At 34.9% G+C, this 16,326-nt stretch overlaps 1 pseudogene; it reads right to left on the bottom strand.

Annotated features, from left to right (window-relative positions):
• The window catches only part of LOC127881239 (polyamine-transporting ATPase 13A3-like), a 99,845-nt pseudogene extending 88,257 nt beyond the window's left edge, over positions 1–11,588 (bottom strand).
• Positions 11,589–16,326: the final 4,738 nt, after the last annotated feature.

The following is a 16,326-nucleotide window of genomic DNA, read 5'->3' as shown; positions in this document are numbered from 1 at the left end:
AAAATCCATAAATAATCCATTTAAGTTTGCATCTAGGGTCTTTGATAATTATTTTAGCATAGTTAAATAAAGACCCTTATGCCATCATATCATTATATTCAAATGAGAACTCAATAAACTTTCTTCTTCATCACACGCTACGTCATGTACTCTATGTACATTACTGCTGTTAAAATGAACCGGAGCAGTTTATCAAATGTGTCGTGTTCTGAGAAAAATGTGCATAATGCATGTGCTTAAAGTGTCGTCCCATATTAGCCTGTGCAGTTCGCACAGGCTAATCAGGGACGACACTTACCGCTTTTATGACATTTTTTGTTAAAATGAAGTCCCTTCTTAGCAAAAATCATTTTTTGGCGGAAAGTGTCGTCCCTGATTAGCCTGTGCGAACTTTACAAGCTAATCTGGGACGACACTTTACGCACATGCATTATGCCCAGTTTTCTCAGAACACGACACAAATAATAGCCGTTAGTGAACTCGGTTGCATTTGCAAAGATATATTTAAACTTGAACAATGTTTTATTTGTCTATGGTAAATTCCCTTATTGTACAAGAAAGTAAGTAAGTTTATTGTAAACATAAGCCAAATTAGAAGAATAGTCTAGCATGTTACGACGACCATGTAATAATTTTTATGTTACATCTAGAACAACTAGAAGAATAGACGTGCAGATTGTATAAACGCTGGTTTAAGTAACCGCTCGGTAACTTTCAAACCTTGGTAAGTTTGCTGTTGTTCAGGTTTAGTAACCTTCAAGGTAACTCGATTGTATAAACACGATATACCGCAAAGTAACATAACCACGCAAAGTTGAATTTAACCACCGGTAAATTTAACCAAAACATTCCCACGATGCATTTTATAATGACGTAATTTTCGCGCGAAGTGTCACGCTTCGATTTCGTTAACACACAAAATAAACAGCGACATGTATTTGTAATATCTTTCGCCAAATAACGATTTTTACACATTCAAAGCACAACGCTGAGTATATCATTAACTTAAAATTACATCCGAAAATCACTTTGTCTACAGTCCAATCTTGCATATTGCAATTGAGAAAAATGCGAGTCTTTTTGACGATTTATTATAAACGCGACTTATTTCACATGTACATGTACTGTATTTCGACATATTTGAATTGACAATTTATCACCTTTTCCTTATTTCGTGCAATGTGCATTGTTTATAATCCGCGCATATACTTTTGACATTTTAGAATGTACAACAAGCCATACAAATATCGCACAATTCATAAATAATCTGCAATATTTGCTTTCCGATTTAATTCACGTTAGGCATAGAGATGTTTAAAGTATCACATATTATATAAGATGGTAAAAATAGCACCACACTGGAATTCTGAATGTCCCATTTTGTACACGGGTATTATCCACTTCATTTTTCTGTTGTATAATTGAATGTTTTTCCATTCTTTGTGTAATTATATATTAAATTATTTTCTTGTACAATAAAGGCATTTACTATAGACAAATAAAACATTGTGCAAGTTTAAACATATATTTGTAGATGCAGAAACCTGAAAATGCAACCGAGTTTACCAACGGCTATTATTTGATAAACTGCTCAGGTTCATTTGAACAGCATAATGTACAGTACATGACGTAGCGTGTGACTTAGAAGAAAGTTTATCGAGTTCATAAACCCATTTGAATTTAGTGATAGGATGGCATAAGGGTCTTTATTTAACTATGCTAAAATAATTATTAAAGACCCTGGATGCAAAATCGTCAATTATTGAGTTAAATGGATTATTTATGGATTTTAAAGGATTATTAATGGTAAGATACTAGTTCGAACGTGTTTTGGTTCTTGTTTGTACATGTACTTTTGTCGTTCCCTGTTCTCGGAGAAATGATTTTAACATGGGCGCCATTGATGCATCGGATTACACGCGGCATACCCATAACTTGGTTTACAGTCAACTCGTCCCCAAGTCAACTCGTCCCGTGGTCAACTCGTCCCCATTTTGGTAAACTCGTCCCCAAGTCAACCCGTCCCATGGTCAACTCGTACCTTATTCAAACTATTCATTTGGCAATGAGCTTGAGACGCGTAATTTATACAAACACATAAATAAGAAACACATCAATAGAGTTTAACATAGCATTTATATTTCACAGCTTGCACAAAATAACAAAGTTTTACACCATGGACACAATGACACATCTGTTTCGTTAAAAACAGCATTGTAAATTAAATACTTTCTCATAAAAAACAAAGTTGTAAACCATGGACAGTTTATAGTTAAATGTACAGTTGTTCGGGTGTTTTCACGCACATGGCTTGTATTTCGTGCTGAGCTGTTTCAGCAGTTTCAATTTCACAAATATAATCCAACTCCCAGCTATTGACCCTCCGGGTCCTGGAGCTGTACGTATGTGTTCATAATAGCTCAGAGCATTCAAGAAGAACTAATGATAAACTAGTCGCCTTATATATATATCAGGAAGTTACTATGATCAATTATAAAAAAGCGCATGCGACAGACAACACGTAATTGAAATCTTTTAAATTCTTTGACATTATAACACGTCAATTTTTCGTGATAAACATGCTTATTAAAGTAAAACTTCATCATTTAACCAACAATTAACTTTAATTGAATCATAATAGGCAATTAATTACCGTACGCTGTATAAAACACCTTTCACACCATTTCCCTTGTTAAACATGCTTATCAAAGTAACACTGATTAATTAAACTACCACTAAATTTTGATTGAATAATGCCAGGCAATTAATTACCGTACGATGTAAATAACACCCTTTCACACATTTAAAAACGAATAACCTGTGTCAGACGCCGACCACAAGTGACAATTTTCATAAACCCTTTCCGCGTTTTATACCTATCCGCAGCAGACAACTTACCTATGAACGAGACGTTAATTCTGTCAGCCGTATGCTTAGATAATTCGAGGAAAAAACACTAAGAGAAAATTAGACATCGTCTCTATGATTTAGACTTATAAACTGACCATTCTACACCTACTTCTGTATATTTCTGTATGTTGGGTACGAGTTGACTCGGGTAGGGACGAGTTGACCAAAAAACAGGGACGAGTTGACCAAAATGGGTACGAGTTAACCACGGGAGGAGTTGACTTGGGGACGAGTTGACCGGCACCCCCACCCCCATAACAGAATATAACAAACACGTTCTGTGCATCCTTAAATTCGTCGTCCGAAGTCGGAAAACGTATTGCCCTGAAAATTAAGTCAAATAAAGTGTCAGTCGCTGCAATTGTCTGTTTACTCGTCGAAATTTTAAAGGTCGTCGATGGTTAGCTTTTATAATGTCGCGCGACTCGGCCATTTTGTGTAAGTTACCTCTCGGTTACTTGTAGGACTACTTACCCACCTAGAGAAGCAGGGATGTTTTAACTGGGTAACCGATCGGTATAACTCACCTAATTTTATACAAACGCTTACCGACCAGTAACCAACAAGTACCGACTTTTAACCGCCGGTATGTGATTAACCGCCAGTTTAACTGATAGGGTGCAGATGAAATATGAAAGTCGTGCCGGTCCAATGATTTGTTGAGAAGTTATGGGCCTTGGTCTTATATTGTTTTCTATAATTACTGTTTTTCTGAGGGAGGGGGAGGGGGGTACGCAACTCTTTTACATATTCAGTTGATTTTTACGCTCCCGGTAGGATGGCGAATAGCAGTTAGACTGTCTGTCCGTTTTTCTGTCCGTCCGGCATTTCTTTTTTTTTTTTACTTATTTTTAAAACGCTGTAAGAAAAAGACCTGGTATTTGGTTTGTGAGTCTACAAACATGACTTGTCATTAGACGAAGTGTGCAATTCGTATGTTTTTCGTTTCGGTCCATTGATTTTCTTACTTTAACATCAATGAAAATTGATCCAAAGTGAACCACATATAAATGAAATCCATTATATATGTATAAGCTGTATATTTAAAATACTTATTGTAATACATTTCTACTTAGGTTTAAGTCACAAACCTACCTAAATAAAGGGTCAATACACGCAGTTCCCAACAAGATTGCAATGAAGTTCAATACACGCAGTTTAAAAAAACGTGCAGTTCACACCCAACAACGAGACTACAATGAAGGGTCAGTACACGCAGCTGAACACCAGACTTAAATACAGTGTCATTACACGCAGTTCACCCAGACTAGAATGAATGGCCAAAAAGCGCCTTTCACAGCCAGACCACAAAAAGGAGTAATATGCGCAGTTCACAACCAGACGACAATGAAGGGTCAATACACGCACTTCACAACCAGACTACAATGAAGGGTCAATACACGCAATACACAACCAGACAGCAATGGATGGTCAATACACACACTTTACAACCAGACAACAATGGAGGGTCAATACACGCACTTTACAACCAGACAACAATAAAGGGTCAGTACACGCACTTAACAACCAGACTTCAATAAAGGGTCAATACATGCACTTCACAACCAGACTACACTAAAGGATAGTACATGTACACGCACTTTACAACCAGATTCGCAATTCAAACCCAAACTAGAATGAAGGGTCAATAAGAGCACTATCCACCCAGACCACAAACAAGGGAGCAATACGCGCACTTCACAACCAGACTACAATAAAGGGTCAATACAAGTGCTTCACAACAAGGCTACAATGAAGGGTTAATGCACGCACTTCACAACCAGACTACAATCAAGGATAAATACGCGCACTTTACAACCAGACTACAATGAAGGTTGAATACACGCACTTTACAAACAGACTTCAATGAAGGGTCAATACATGCATTTTACAACCAGACTACAATGAAGGGTCAATACTTGCATTTTACAACCAGACAACAATGAAGGGTCAATACATGCATTTTACAACCAGACAACAATGAAGGGTCAATACTTGCATTTTACAACCAGACAACAATGAAGGGTCAATACATGCATTTTACAACCAGACAACACTGAAGGGTTAAAACAAGCGCATTACAACCAGACTACAATGAAGGGTCAATACACGCACTTTACAACCAGACAACAATAACGGGTCCATACACGCATTTGACAATCAGACTACAATGAAGGATCTATACACGCACTTCACAACCAGACAACAATGAAGGGTCAATACGCGCACTTCACAACCAGACTACAATGAAGGGTCAATACGCACACTTCAAATACTGACAACAATGAAGGGTAAAAACACGCATTTTACAACCAGACTACAAAGAAGGATCAATACGCGCACTTCATAACCAGACTACAATAAAGGGTCAGTACACGCACTTCACAACCAGACTACAATAAAGGGTCGATACACGCACTTTACAACCAGATTTCAATAAAAAGTCAATATACGCAACTGAAAACCCAAACAAGAATGAAGGGCCAATAAGAGCATAATACAACCAGACCACAAAAAAGGAAATTGAAGGGTCAATACAAGCACTTTACAACCAGACAACATTTTAAGGGTCAAAACATGCACTTTACAACCAGACAACAATGAAAGGTCAATACACGCACTTCACAACCTGACGACTACAATGAAGGGTCAATACGCCCACTTCACAACCAGACAAAAATGAAGGGTCAAAACATGCATTTTACAACCAGACTACAATGAAGGGTCAATACACGCACTTCACAACCAGACAACAATGAAGGGCCACAACATGCATTTTACAACCAGACTACAATGAAGGGTCAATACACGCACTTCACAACCAGACAACAATGAAGGTTCAATAGGTGCATTTTACAACCAGACTACAATGAAGGGTCTATATATACGCACTTCACAACCAGACAACAATGAAAGGTCAAAACGCGTACTTTACAACCAGACTACAATGAAGGGTCAATGCGCGCACTTCACAACCAGATACAATGAATGGTAAAAACATGCATTTTACAACCAGACTACAATGAAGGGTAAATACACGCACTTCACAACCAGACAACAATGAAGGGTCAATACGCACACTTCACAGCCAGACTACAATGAAGGGTCAATACACGCACTTCACAACAAGACAACAAAGAAGGGTCAATACGCGCACTTCACAACCAGACAAAAATGAAGGGTCAATACAAGCATTTTTTAATCTTACTACATGAGGGGTCAATACGCTCACTTCACAACCAGTCTACAATGAAGGGTCAATGCAAGAATTTTACAACCAGACTACAATGAAGGGTCAATACACGCACTTTACAACCAGACTACAATGCAGGGTCAATACACGCATTCCACAGGCAGATTACAATAAACGGAGTAATACACGCAGTTCACACACAGCCAGCCAACATAAAAAATGAAACTCAATCAGGTTATTAAATGTCGGCCTGTATGTTGTTGTTTAAATCTAGCTTTCTAATAGGCAAACTGCAACCAAAAGAACACCTTACCATTTGATCATCTTCACCTTGATTGAGGTAGCGTTTGCCTCGTTGCTGCGACATGCTTGACACGTGTCAGCTGTAAAAAGAAGTACATGCAATCAAACGACTTCTGAGAAAACCGGCTTTATTACCTAATGTCATTGTATTGTGTTCACGTGTTAGAACCCCAACAAAATACATATTCAGTTATCATATAAGTTTGATTCCAACAGCGGTCAGGAACTAGCACGGGGTACAAAACAAGTTACATGATAATTTTCAGAATCACTTAAGTATTTTACATCGCTACCTAGTATAATTAACTGCACTACTAACGTGTACATAGTCAATGAAAAGTAAGTATTTAAATAATTCACAAGATAAGTATTGATGCAAAGCATCAAAGGGCGTCGGGAATTTCAGTGTAAAAGGCACTCAATGAAGTTACATCGAACGAATTTTTTTCTACTGTAAATACTAATATATTGGTCGATTATTTTAATCAAAATAGAAAAAGATACTGGTATAACTATTATCTATGATTTTGTGTTATAACCCCAAAATAACCATTATCTATGATTTTTTTGTTATAACCCCCAATAACCATTATCTATGATTTTGTGTTGTAACCCCCAAATATTCCATAGTTCATTTTATTAACATTGGTTTCCTTTTTTTAATGGTATCCGTGTGCAATTTTCATTAATGGAACAGAACTGTGTAGGTTTTAAAAAATCTGCTTCATCTCACAAAATGCGCAGTGATAGTGTCACCATGTTGGAAAACTTTACATATGTCAATATAAGATTGATATAAAATGACAGTATTGTTTTTTTGAATTTTGATAGTACATTTTAATGCCCACACCTAACTCCGCCCGTTACGAAAAGAGTGTCTCACAAAACAATTGTGTACAACGCGAAACGATGTTTTATGTTACAAACAGAAGGTGTGTTTGATTCGCTCTCTGAAGTCACGCATGCATATCAATAGTACGCACGGTCGTTAATCACGGGCGCCACCTCTTTTTTTCGATGCATTAATAAATGAGCCAATGCTACTTCCGAGCAGGCGCTTAGTACCGGATGTTTTAAAAATGTCACGGATAATTCAACAGGGTGAGTAGGTTTCATATGTATATTTCAACATATGTCTCATCATTTTAAAAATTGGACAATGTAGTGCGATAAAGTGCAAGTTAATTTATATACAAAATACAGAAACAAACAGTCACAATCCAATTTGATACGAGAAGACCTTTAAAAGTTGTGGCATGGTGGAATTTTTGAAAGCAAATCGATGTATTCCGCCTTTGAGGCGAGCAAAGTTCCACCCGATTAATTCGCTAACGACATCAAACGTTTGCTTTTAACATTTACTAGTTGCTGAATGCACAAACACATTTGCTTCTTGTCGATCTTTCGGATAATTTTGTATTTTTCCAAAAGAGATGGAGCAAATATAAAGGAGGTGGCGCTAAGTGCAGGAGGTGGCGCCAATGCAAGATATAGGAATCATCACATGACTTATATATAATAGATAATTTTCCATTTTAATTTTTAACATTTCCTTTTATTCTTCAACGTAAATATGTAAACTCAAATATAAACATAACAAATACACATTCTATAAAAACAAGATGTAAATCTGTTAATATATAAGTCCCCAACTTAATTTAGAAGTCAGAAACCTGAATAAAACATATTGTACGATATAAACCAAAAATATATAATACTCAATAAATCATATCTTAATATGAATATCATAACTAAATCCTCAAAATTCTCAAAATATGTCTACTAAAACAAATTTGTTTCTTTACAGTAAGATATTTAAGGAAATAATTTTAAGTTGCTACGATACTTCTGCTTAAAACGATTAGTTTTGTAGCTTAATCCAAATGCTTAATTTACTAGAAGGCATACGTCAACGAATCTTAATTAGGCTAAAATATGTCGATTACACTTACATCTCCAAAACTAGGATAGGTCGGTCTTTAATCGTTAACCTTTTTATAATACTCAAGTTACTTTCAAGTTTTATAGGATATTCAAAGACAGAATTCTTGCAAGAAATGTTTCTTCATAATAATGTAGACTGCTCTTTGAATTATATTTCATTATTATCGAATTAAGAAAAAAAGATCGAACACTTAACCTGGAATACCACACACAAAGTGTATGGTCGGCAACGAAATTAACGCATTGAATTAAAATAGCTGAAAATTTGCGTAAGCGCCACCTCCTGTCATTAGCGCAACCTCCTTGGAATTGGATCCATCTCTTATGGATTAATGCAAAATTATCTATTAGATCGTCAAGAAACCAATGTTTTTCTTCATGCAACAACCTGTATACGTTCAAATCGATGGTTTGATGTCAATAAGGTCAAGGTAATATATTCATATTCTAAGTGGAAGAGGACCATAATTGGAACATATTGATCGCTTATGTTTTAAAGAAGTAATAAGATTTTATTTCAAGTTTGATAGCAATAGCTTGGGTGGGATGGTTGGATGGTACTTCAAAAATAAAAATAAAAAATATTTGTGTTCTTTTACCATGTTTCAAACAAAAATTGGGGGGTTGGGGGAGGGGGGTATAATGTGGGGGTTTGGTCATTTATTAGATGATCTTTCAAAAAATAAGAAAAAATGGGGAAAAAATAAATAAATTGTGTGGGGGGATTCTGGGGTGGGGCGTGGGGGATGGTTTGGGTGGAGTCCACTGTGGTATGTCAGGTAAGTGTTGTTTTGTTAAAGTATGAATAAAATCTGATCATAAATAAAGAACTTATGGCAATTTTAGCAAAATTTAATAATTTGACCTTGAGAGTCAAGGTCATTCAAAGGTCATCTCAAATTTAACTTGCCAGGCACAGAAACCTCATGATAATAAGAAAGTATTTGAAGTTTGAAAGAAATATCCTTGATACTTTAGAAGTAAAGTGGATCTTAACGCAAACTTTAACAAAACATTCGAAGTTACTAAGTCAAAAAAGGGCCATAATTCCGCCAAAATGCCAATCAGAGTTATGCAAGTTTTCCTGTACAGTCCCCTTATGATAGTTAGCGAGTGTTCCCATTCTGAAAGCAAAAGCTATGATCGAAACACACAACTTAACCAAATTATCAATTTTCTAAATATAAAAGGGGCCATAATTCTGTAAAAATGCCAGTCAGAGTTACATAACTTTGCCTGCACAGTCCCCGTATTATAGTTAGTAAGTGTTGCAAGTATGAAAGCAATAACTTTGATACTTTAGGAATAAAGTGGACCTAAACTAAAAACTTAACCAAATTTTAAATTTTCTAAGTTCATAAAGGTAACATTATTCTTACAAAATGCTTGATACAGTTGTCTGCTCTTGTTTATAGATTGGGGTCATGTTGGTAAAAAAGTATGCAAGATATAAAAGCAAAATGTCAAGGCACTTGATTATCTTTGATAGTTTTCAAATTATTGAACTTATTAAATATTTTAACCAGAATTCTAAGTTAAAAAGGGGCATTACTCTAAAATTAATGCTGACAGGGTTATGCACCTTGACCAACACAATTGTCTTGTTTCCATAAAGAAGTATTCTAAGTTAGAGATCATTATCGTTGATAGTGTTAAAGTAATTTGACTTTATAAAAAACTTTAACCAACGCGGACGCCGACGCCGCGCGAGTAGTATAGCTCTCATTTTTCTTCGAAAAGTCGAGCTAAAAATAAATCGATTTTCTTTAAAAACCTTCACCATGCCACAACTTATCAAGGTGACCACGTTTCCAAATGGGTTGTTATCATATGTTTATTTACATTTGTGGATAAATAAATGTTCGCTGAATCGCACTACATTGTCCGATGTAACAAATAATGCCAACTATGTTAAAAAATATAAATTCTACTCACCCTGTAGAACTATCCGTGAAATTTCAAAACAATCGGTGCTTAGCGCCACCTCGGAAGAAGCATTGGGTCATTTATTGCAAAATAAAGGTGGCGCCCGTGATTTACGGCCGTGTCAATACGATCCAGTTGAAAGAATGCGATGTTTATAGTGGGCAAGTTGAACATTTATTTTGGATGAAGGCGTATTAATTGAATATTAAAAAAGAATGTGTTTCTTTTATTGTAAAGACTTTCAATAATAAATTGAATCGTAAGCATGAAATATTATGATGTTACATTAAAACAGGCAAGTGTATATAACCTTTTGGCATTTCAAGTTAACCATTTTTCTATTTGATATTGAATATTGTTGATTATTGATTCACGCAAATGCTGATGATGAGTATTTTAAAGAAACAAAGAAATAAAGACCTAAAGGAATCACTGAAGCTTATCGAGCTATCAAATTACGCATTCAACCAACGCAAATTATTATAGCTATTCAAGTTGAAAACACGGACGATAGAGATACGCACTAAAGCAGAGCTTAAACATAAATATGTAAATTGTCGGGTTCTGTGTGCAGCTATGTATTCTGCATATCAAATGAGTTTCGGTTTTGGTGGCCCATTACCTTAACGTATAATGCGTCGTCTGGTTATTCATTACTTTTAAATAACGCACTCACGCATGACCGATGGCACACATGTAGATTGTTGTTGTTTTTGGCATGTACTGTCAAAACAGAGTTTATTTACAGGCGATCGCTGCGTCTTCACGACTACCTTATGTGCTGACCTGTTAAAGCAATCGACCATGACTTTACATGCTATACAAATTGCTTATCGCTCACCGTGACCGTAGGGTAGAATACATCGGAGCGTACAATTCTTCTATGGCACATTAAACCACAATACAATTATGCAATGTTGAGGGAAAAAAGTTAGACAAAAAGAATGTTGAAAAAAAGGCAACAGGTTGAAAAAACTAAAGAATAAACAATATAATGCACAATAGACACCATACCTGCCAAAATCCAACTTTGACATAAAATCGCTTAATATCGATTATCAAACACACAAACACACTGTCAAATACCACTGTCAAATCATAACTAAAACAGGTTTTTGCTGGATTTAGCAACGATTTACACGATAGCAAGCTTTTTAGGTAAGCGATGTAATATGATATCATCTGAAACAATCCTTCGATATACGATCTTTGTTTCTATATAATATTAAACATGTATTTTAAAGTTTTAAATACAACGGTCTTATCACACTGCAGGTAAACACTCTCTCAATCTTTTGTCAGAGGTAAATGAAATCAAGCCGATTCGTCTTATCCACGGTGCATTGAAGTGTCACCGCATAACAACCGAGGGTTTAATAGATGACGGACTCTCTTACCGCGTGAACATGCATCATATAGTTACTGGACTGCAACATTCTTATGTAAATCCGCTTGTCCAAGCATACGCATTATCTCATGTACGACAGATCAGATTCACAATAACTTTGAGTATTTGATAAAAAAAATACTTTATTACAAATAAAAAAATCATTTTTAACAAGAAGTGGCACGGCAGAGGCAGACGCGTATCCCCACGCCGCATAGATGTTATATTAAAAGGCAATTTTGGGTGGGCAAGGCCTATGTTGGTGGGGCCCCGGGGTGGGTAATGTGGACATTGATAGTTGAGATAGACCGTGTTGTCATAAGAGATGTTCAGTATTAATTTGAATTCATTTGGTGAATAAATGAAGAAGTTATGTTAAAACAAAATTTTGGGATGGTGTGGTTGTCCACTATCTCCTCCTACACTATTAACACTAGAACCTTGAAACTTACACACATGGTAGCTATGAGCATATGTGCGACGGTGTACTATTTGGAATTTTGATATAACCCCTAGGTCAAAAGTTATTATCATGTGCGTCGCATGTTGTTAGTAAAATAAGTTTTTTACCCATTTTAAAGTTTTATTAGCACTAGAACCTTTAAACTTACACACATGGTAGCTATGAGCATATGTGTGATGGTGCACTATGGAATTTTGATCTGACCCTGGGTCAAAAGTTAATATCATATGCGTCGCATGTTGTTAGTAAAAATATTTTTTACCCATTTATTTACCCATAACTTTTGACCAAGGGGTCAGATCAAAATTCCGTCGCCGTCACCGTCGCACATATGCTCATGGCTACCATGTGTGTAAGTTTCAAGGTTCTAGTGCTAATAGTGTAGGAGGAGATAGTGGCCGAACGGACGGACAGAAAGATGGAGATCAGTACAATATCCCCACGCTTTTAAAAGCGTGGGAATAATAAAAGATATAAACCCAACAGGTGAGAAGGATCATGAGGATTTAACTAAAAATTATATACATGTAGATGTGTAAGAGACCTGGTTGAGATATAGTTGTTACATAGTTGTTGTAAATGTATATACCGTTATTAATCTATGTTTTAGAACATTTAGATACAAACACTATTTAAAAAATAGAGATGTCCGAAAATTTAGAAACATAAATTAAGTCGTCCGAAAATTAAAATTATATTGAAATAAAAGCAATTAATCAATGTAGAATTATTTTATTGTGATGTACTCTTCTTTCTGCTTAAAAAATAAATAAATAAAATACAAAATGTTCAACTACACATCTTTGCTTACACTTGCCTGAAATGATAAAGAACAAAAAGATAAAAAAACATAAAACATTCTGCTTCCTTAATAGGACGAAACTTTTTTAAATGCTATAGACAATCCTAGAAATCGATAACTCCCGGATTAGCGCCCCTGAATACTCGCGCGCACCTCCAAAACGGTACTGAAGAACAATACAGGGATGTTTGAATAAGTCCCTGAACAATAAAGGATGTGAAGCAAGTTTATCTTATATATTTGAAGATTTAAATAGTTTCTGTTATCGATATGATCATCACATAATAGTTCGTATTTTTTAAATAAATATTTTTATCAGTTATTTGGTGATTAAAAGAAACAAGGTTCGTATGCATTTTTTAAGTCATAAAACTCAGCATGAATTGATTTCCTAGATTGTCATTTTAAATTTTATCAGAAGGTGACGCATTGTATCTTATCTTATTAACGGTATCAACACACGTGCAGACATGTGGTGTCACATGTATAACACTTATAAACCAGCCTTGGGACATCGCCTCCCAATGAGGGAAAGCTTTCGTGCCTCTATCACAGATGGTGTTTTCAAGACCATTAGATCTACTTTGATTAAATTGACAATCCGTTATTGAAGAAGAAAAACATCAACTATTTTGTTCGTGTTTTATTTTTTATCGTAAATTAAGACTTTAATGCGAAAAATTTAATAAAGGCATTTATAAGTTTAGAAAATGTAGAGAACATCATTGGAGCTATTTAAGTTTATTTAACACTCCATATTTTCATATTGGACATAAATTATGAAATCAGTTTAGTTAACATTATTTAAATAATAACATAAAAATAAAGTTTATGGCAAAAGCTCATATGTACTTTTCAATAAAAAAAGTATGCCATGTCCTGACATCTTACGTAGTTTTGCTACTGTAATGAATAGCTCCGGTACTTGTTCATTTAAAATTCATATCCGTTAAGAGTTTTTGTGCTAGCTTGAGAGCGATTTTTAAGATATTAATTTAAATACAAACTTCAGTTTTAGACTAAACCAGATACACACTTTTTAATAAAAAAAGTTTGCCTCTAATATATTTCCGGACCAATTTTAGTTCAAAGCACAAACTGTATTTCGGCTACTAGTATATATTTTTACATTACCTTTAAAAAAGATACTTAAATAAGAATATAAATAACGAAATAATAAATGTTTAGACAAACAAAGATATGTACTATTCAATAAAAAAAGTCTGCCTTTGTCTTGAATTTTATAAGTATCTCCGGAACCATATGCTTATTTATAAAGAAATAATAATGTTTTAAACAAATGCAGTTATCTACTTTCCAATAAAATTGTCTACTGCGGCCTTAAATCATTCAAAGTTTCGCTAATTAATATCTCCGCCTTGACTAATTCCATTCCATAAAGAAATACAAAATTTGTATGTATTGTATTGTAATGTAAACATTGGATTATAATGGATCGACATCTACGGCAAATAGTTCAAATGTAAACACTGTTGTATAACACATTGTTGTATAACAGACTTCAAATGTAAAGACAGTTTTGCATGATTAAATTAAACCCCATAAAAGATCATACATACCAGCGATCAGAGTGCAAGGTACAATAAAGAAAATCAAATGAAGCTTAAAACCAAACAAAAGTCGACCCACTTCATAAAAAATGTTCCGATATTGTAGGTCATTTCCATTATCCACAAGTTTATTGTACCTACCAGATCCATAGGCAACCATTTAGTATAAAAAGAGAGTCAGATTTTGTTTTGTAGAGATTCGGCTAGCATATACATCGGATTAAATAATATATAAATAATAACACATTTATATAGCGCCATCTTCATACAGTAGTGTGCGTTCAAAGGCGCTTTACCAAAAAAAGTCATACGTATTACTAGTATCTTCGTTAGTATTAAGGGTCGGTGTTCTCATTGTAATTGTGAATAGCGGGGCAGGCCCGTAAGGGTATGGCCGTCCGCCGTACTTTTAATTATTGAACTTCAATATTTTACGATCTTGAGAGTTACTAAATGTATCTTATTAATTGGAAATTGTGTGGACTTGTTAATTAGCAGAACAAAATCTAAATGAAAAATTCATCGGACTTGTGTTTCAATTGTCATCCCAACGCTTAATTATGTTACAGTATTAAACAGCTTTTGTATATCTTTGTTTTGATTAATTATCGATGCCGAGTCTTTAGACCTCCTTAACTCTGATGGTCATGGGTAACTCGTATTTTTATATAGATGAAATAAAATTTATAAAGATACACTAATGGTACTAAATATTATGTCGTTGAACTGTAACTTAGTTAGATGTCAGAATGTTTAATGTTAATAGTATTACTTATAAATGCATTTACTAAACACATGCCTGTATGCATATGTTTGACGTTATTGTAATCAGCATCAGTGCAATAATATTCAACTGATATAATATCATCGGTATTCTCCACTAAAGAAAGTTACACGTTCACCCTCTTTTGAAATTCGACGCGTCACGTGATACCTAAAAATAGCAACAGTCGAAGTAATGTGAAACTGGTCGCGAATGTAATGGTCCATTGCCCTCAAGGTATGCATCTGCCATGTTTTAGTACCTTAAAGGGACCTTTTCACGTTTTGGTAAATTTAACAAAATTAAAAACAAATGCTTCAGATTCGCAAATTTCCGTTGTAGTTATGATATGTGTGAGGAAACTGTAATACTGAACATTTGCCTTGTTCTAAAATATCAATTATGTGCATTTTTTAATGATTTAAAAACCTATAAATTATAAAGCGTTGCAACGCGAAACGATTGAATAATTTGGAGAGTTCTGTTGTTGTCGTTATTTTTTCTGACACAACGAGGATTGCTGACATAAAGTATAAAATACATTATTCATTGTATTATAAGGGATGGCCGAGTGGTCTAAGCATTAGACTTTTACTCCAGGGGTCAGTGGTTTGAGCCCTCTTGAGGGTTACTTATTCTTTCTTTAATTTTATTCTTGTTGTCTTTTTTTACTGAATCTTTTTGTATATAATGTTTACATTTATCAATATATAGCATTTAATGACAAACTTCAATGCATGCCAAAATCTGTGAAAAAGTCCATTTAATCCGGTTGTAAAAAGACATGATCGAAGTGTCACCAAGATAAGCGAGAACAGGGCCGAAGTCTGTAGTATAGCGCTGTAATATATACTGTCCGAATATCAAGAGATATTAATTATGGACGAAAACCCGTATTTCGGAAAATCAAGAGTCACACAAATATTTATTTTTGTTAAAAAGTGTGTGTCCGAAATCTTAGAGTGTCAGAAAAAAAGTAATGACGGTACTAATAAAAGCACACGTGTAACAGCCGCTTTGACCAGTGATGCATGACTCAATGCTCTAGATATAATCAAAGCGCT

This window comes from Dreissena polymorpha, chromosome 5 (genome assembly GCF_020536995.1).
Source record: "Dreissena polymorpha isolate Duluth1 chromosome 5, UMN_Dpol_1.0, whole genome shotgun sequence".
NCBI classification, from domain to species: domain Eukaryota; kingdom Metazoa; phylum Mollusca; class Bivalvia; order Myida; family Dreissenidae; genus Dreissena; species Dreissena polymorpha.
Note: the sequence above shows the minus strand (reverse complement) of the source record. Positions and strands in the feature narration are given on the sequence as shown.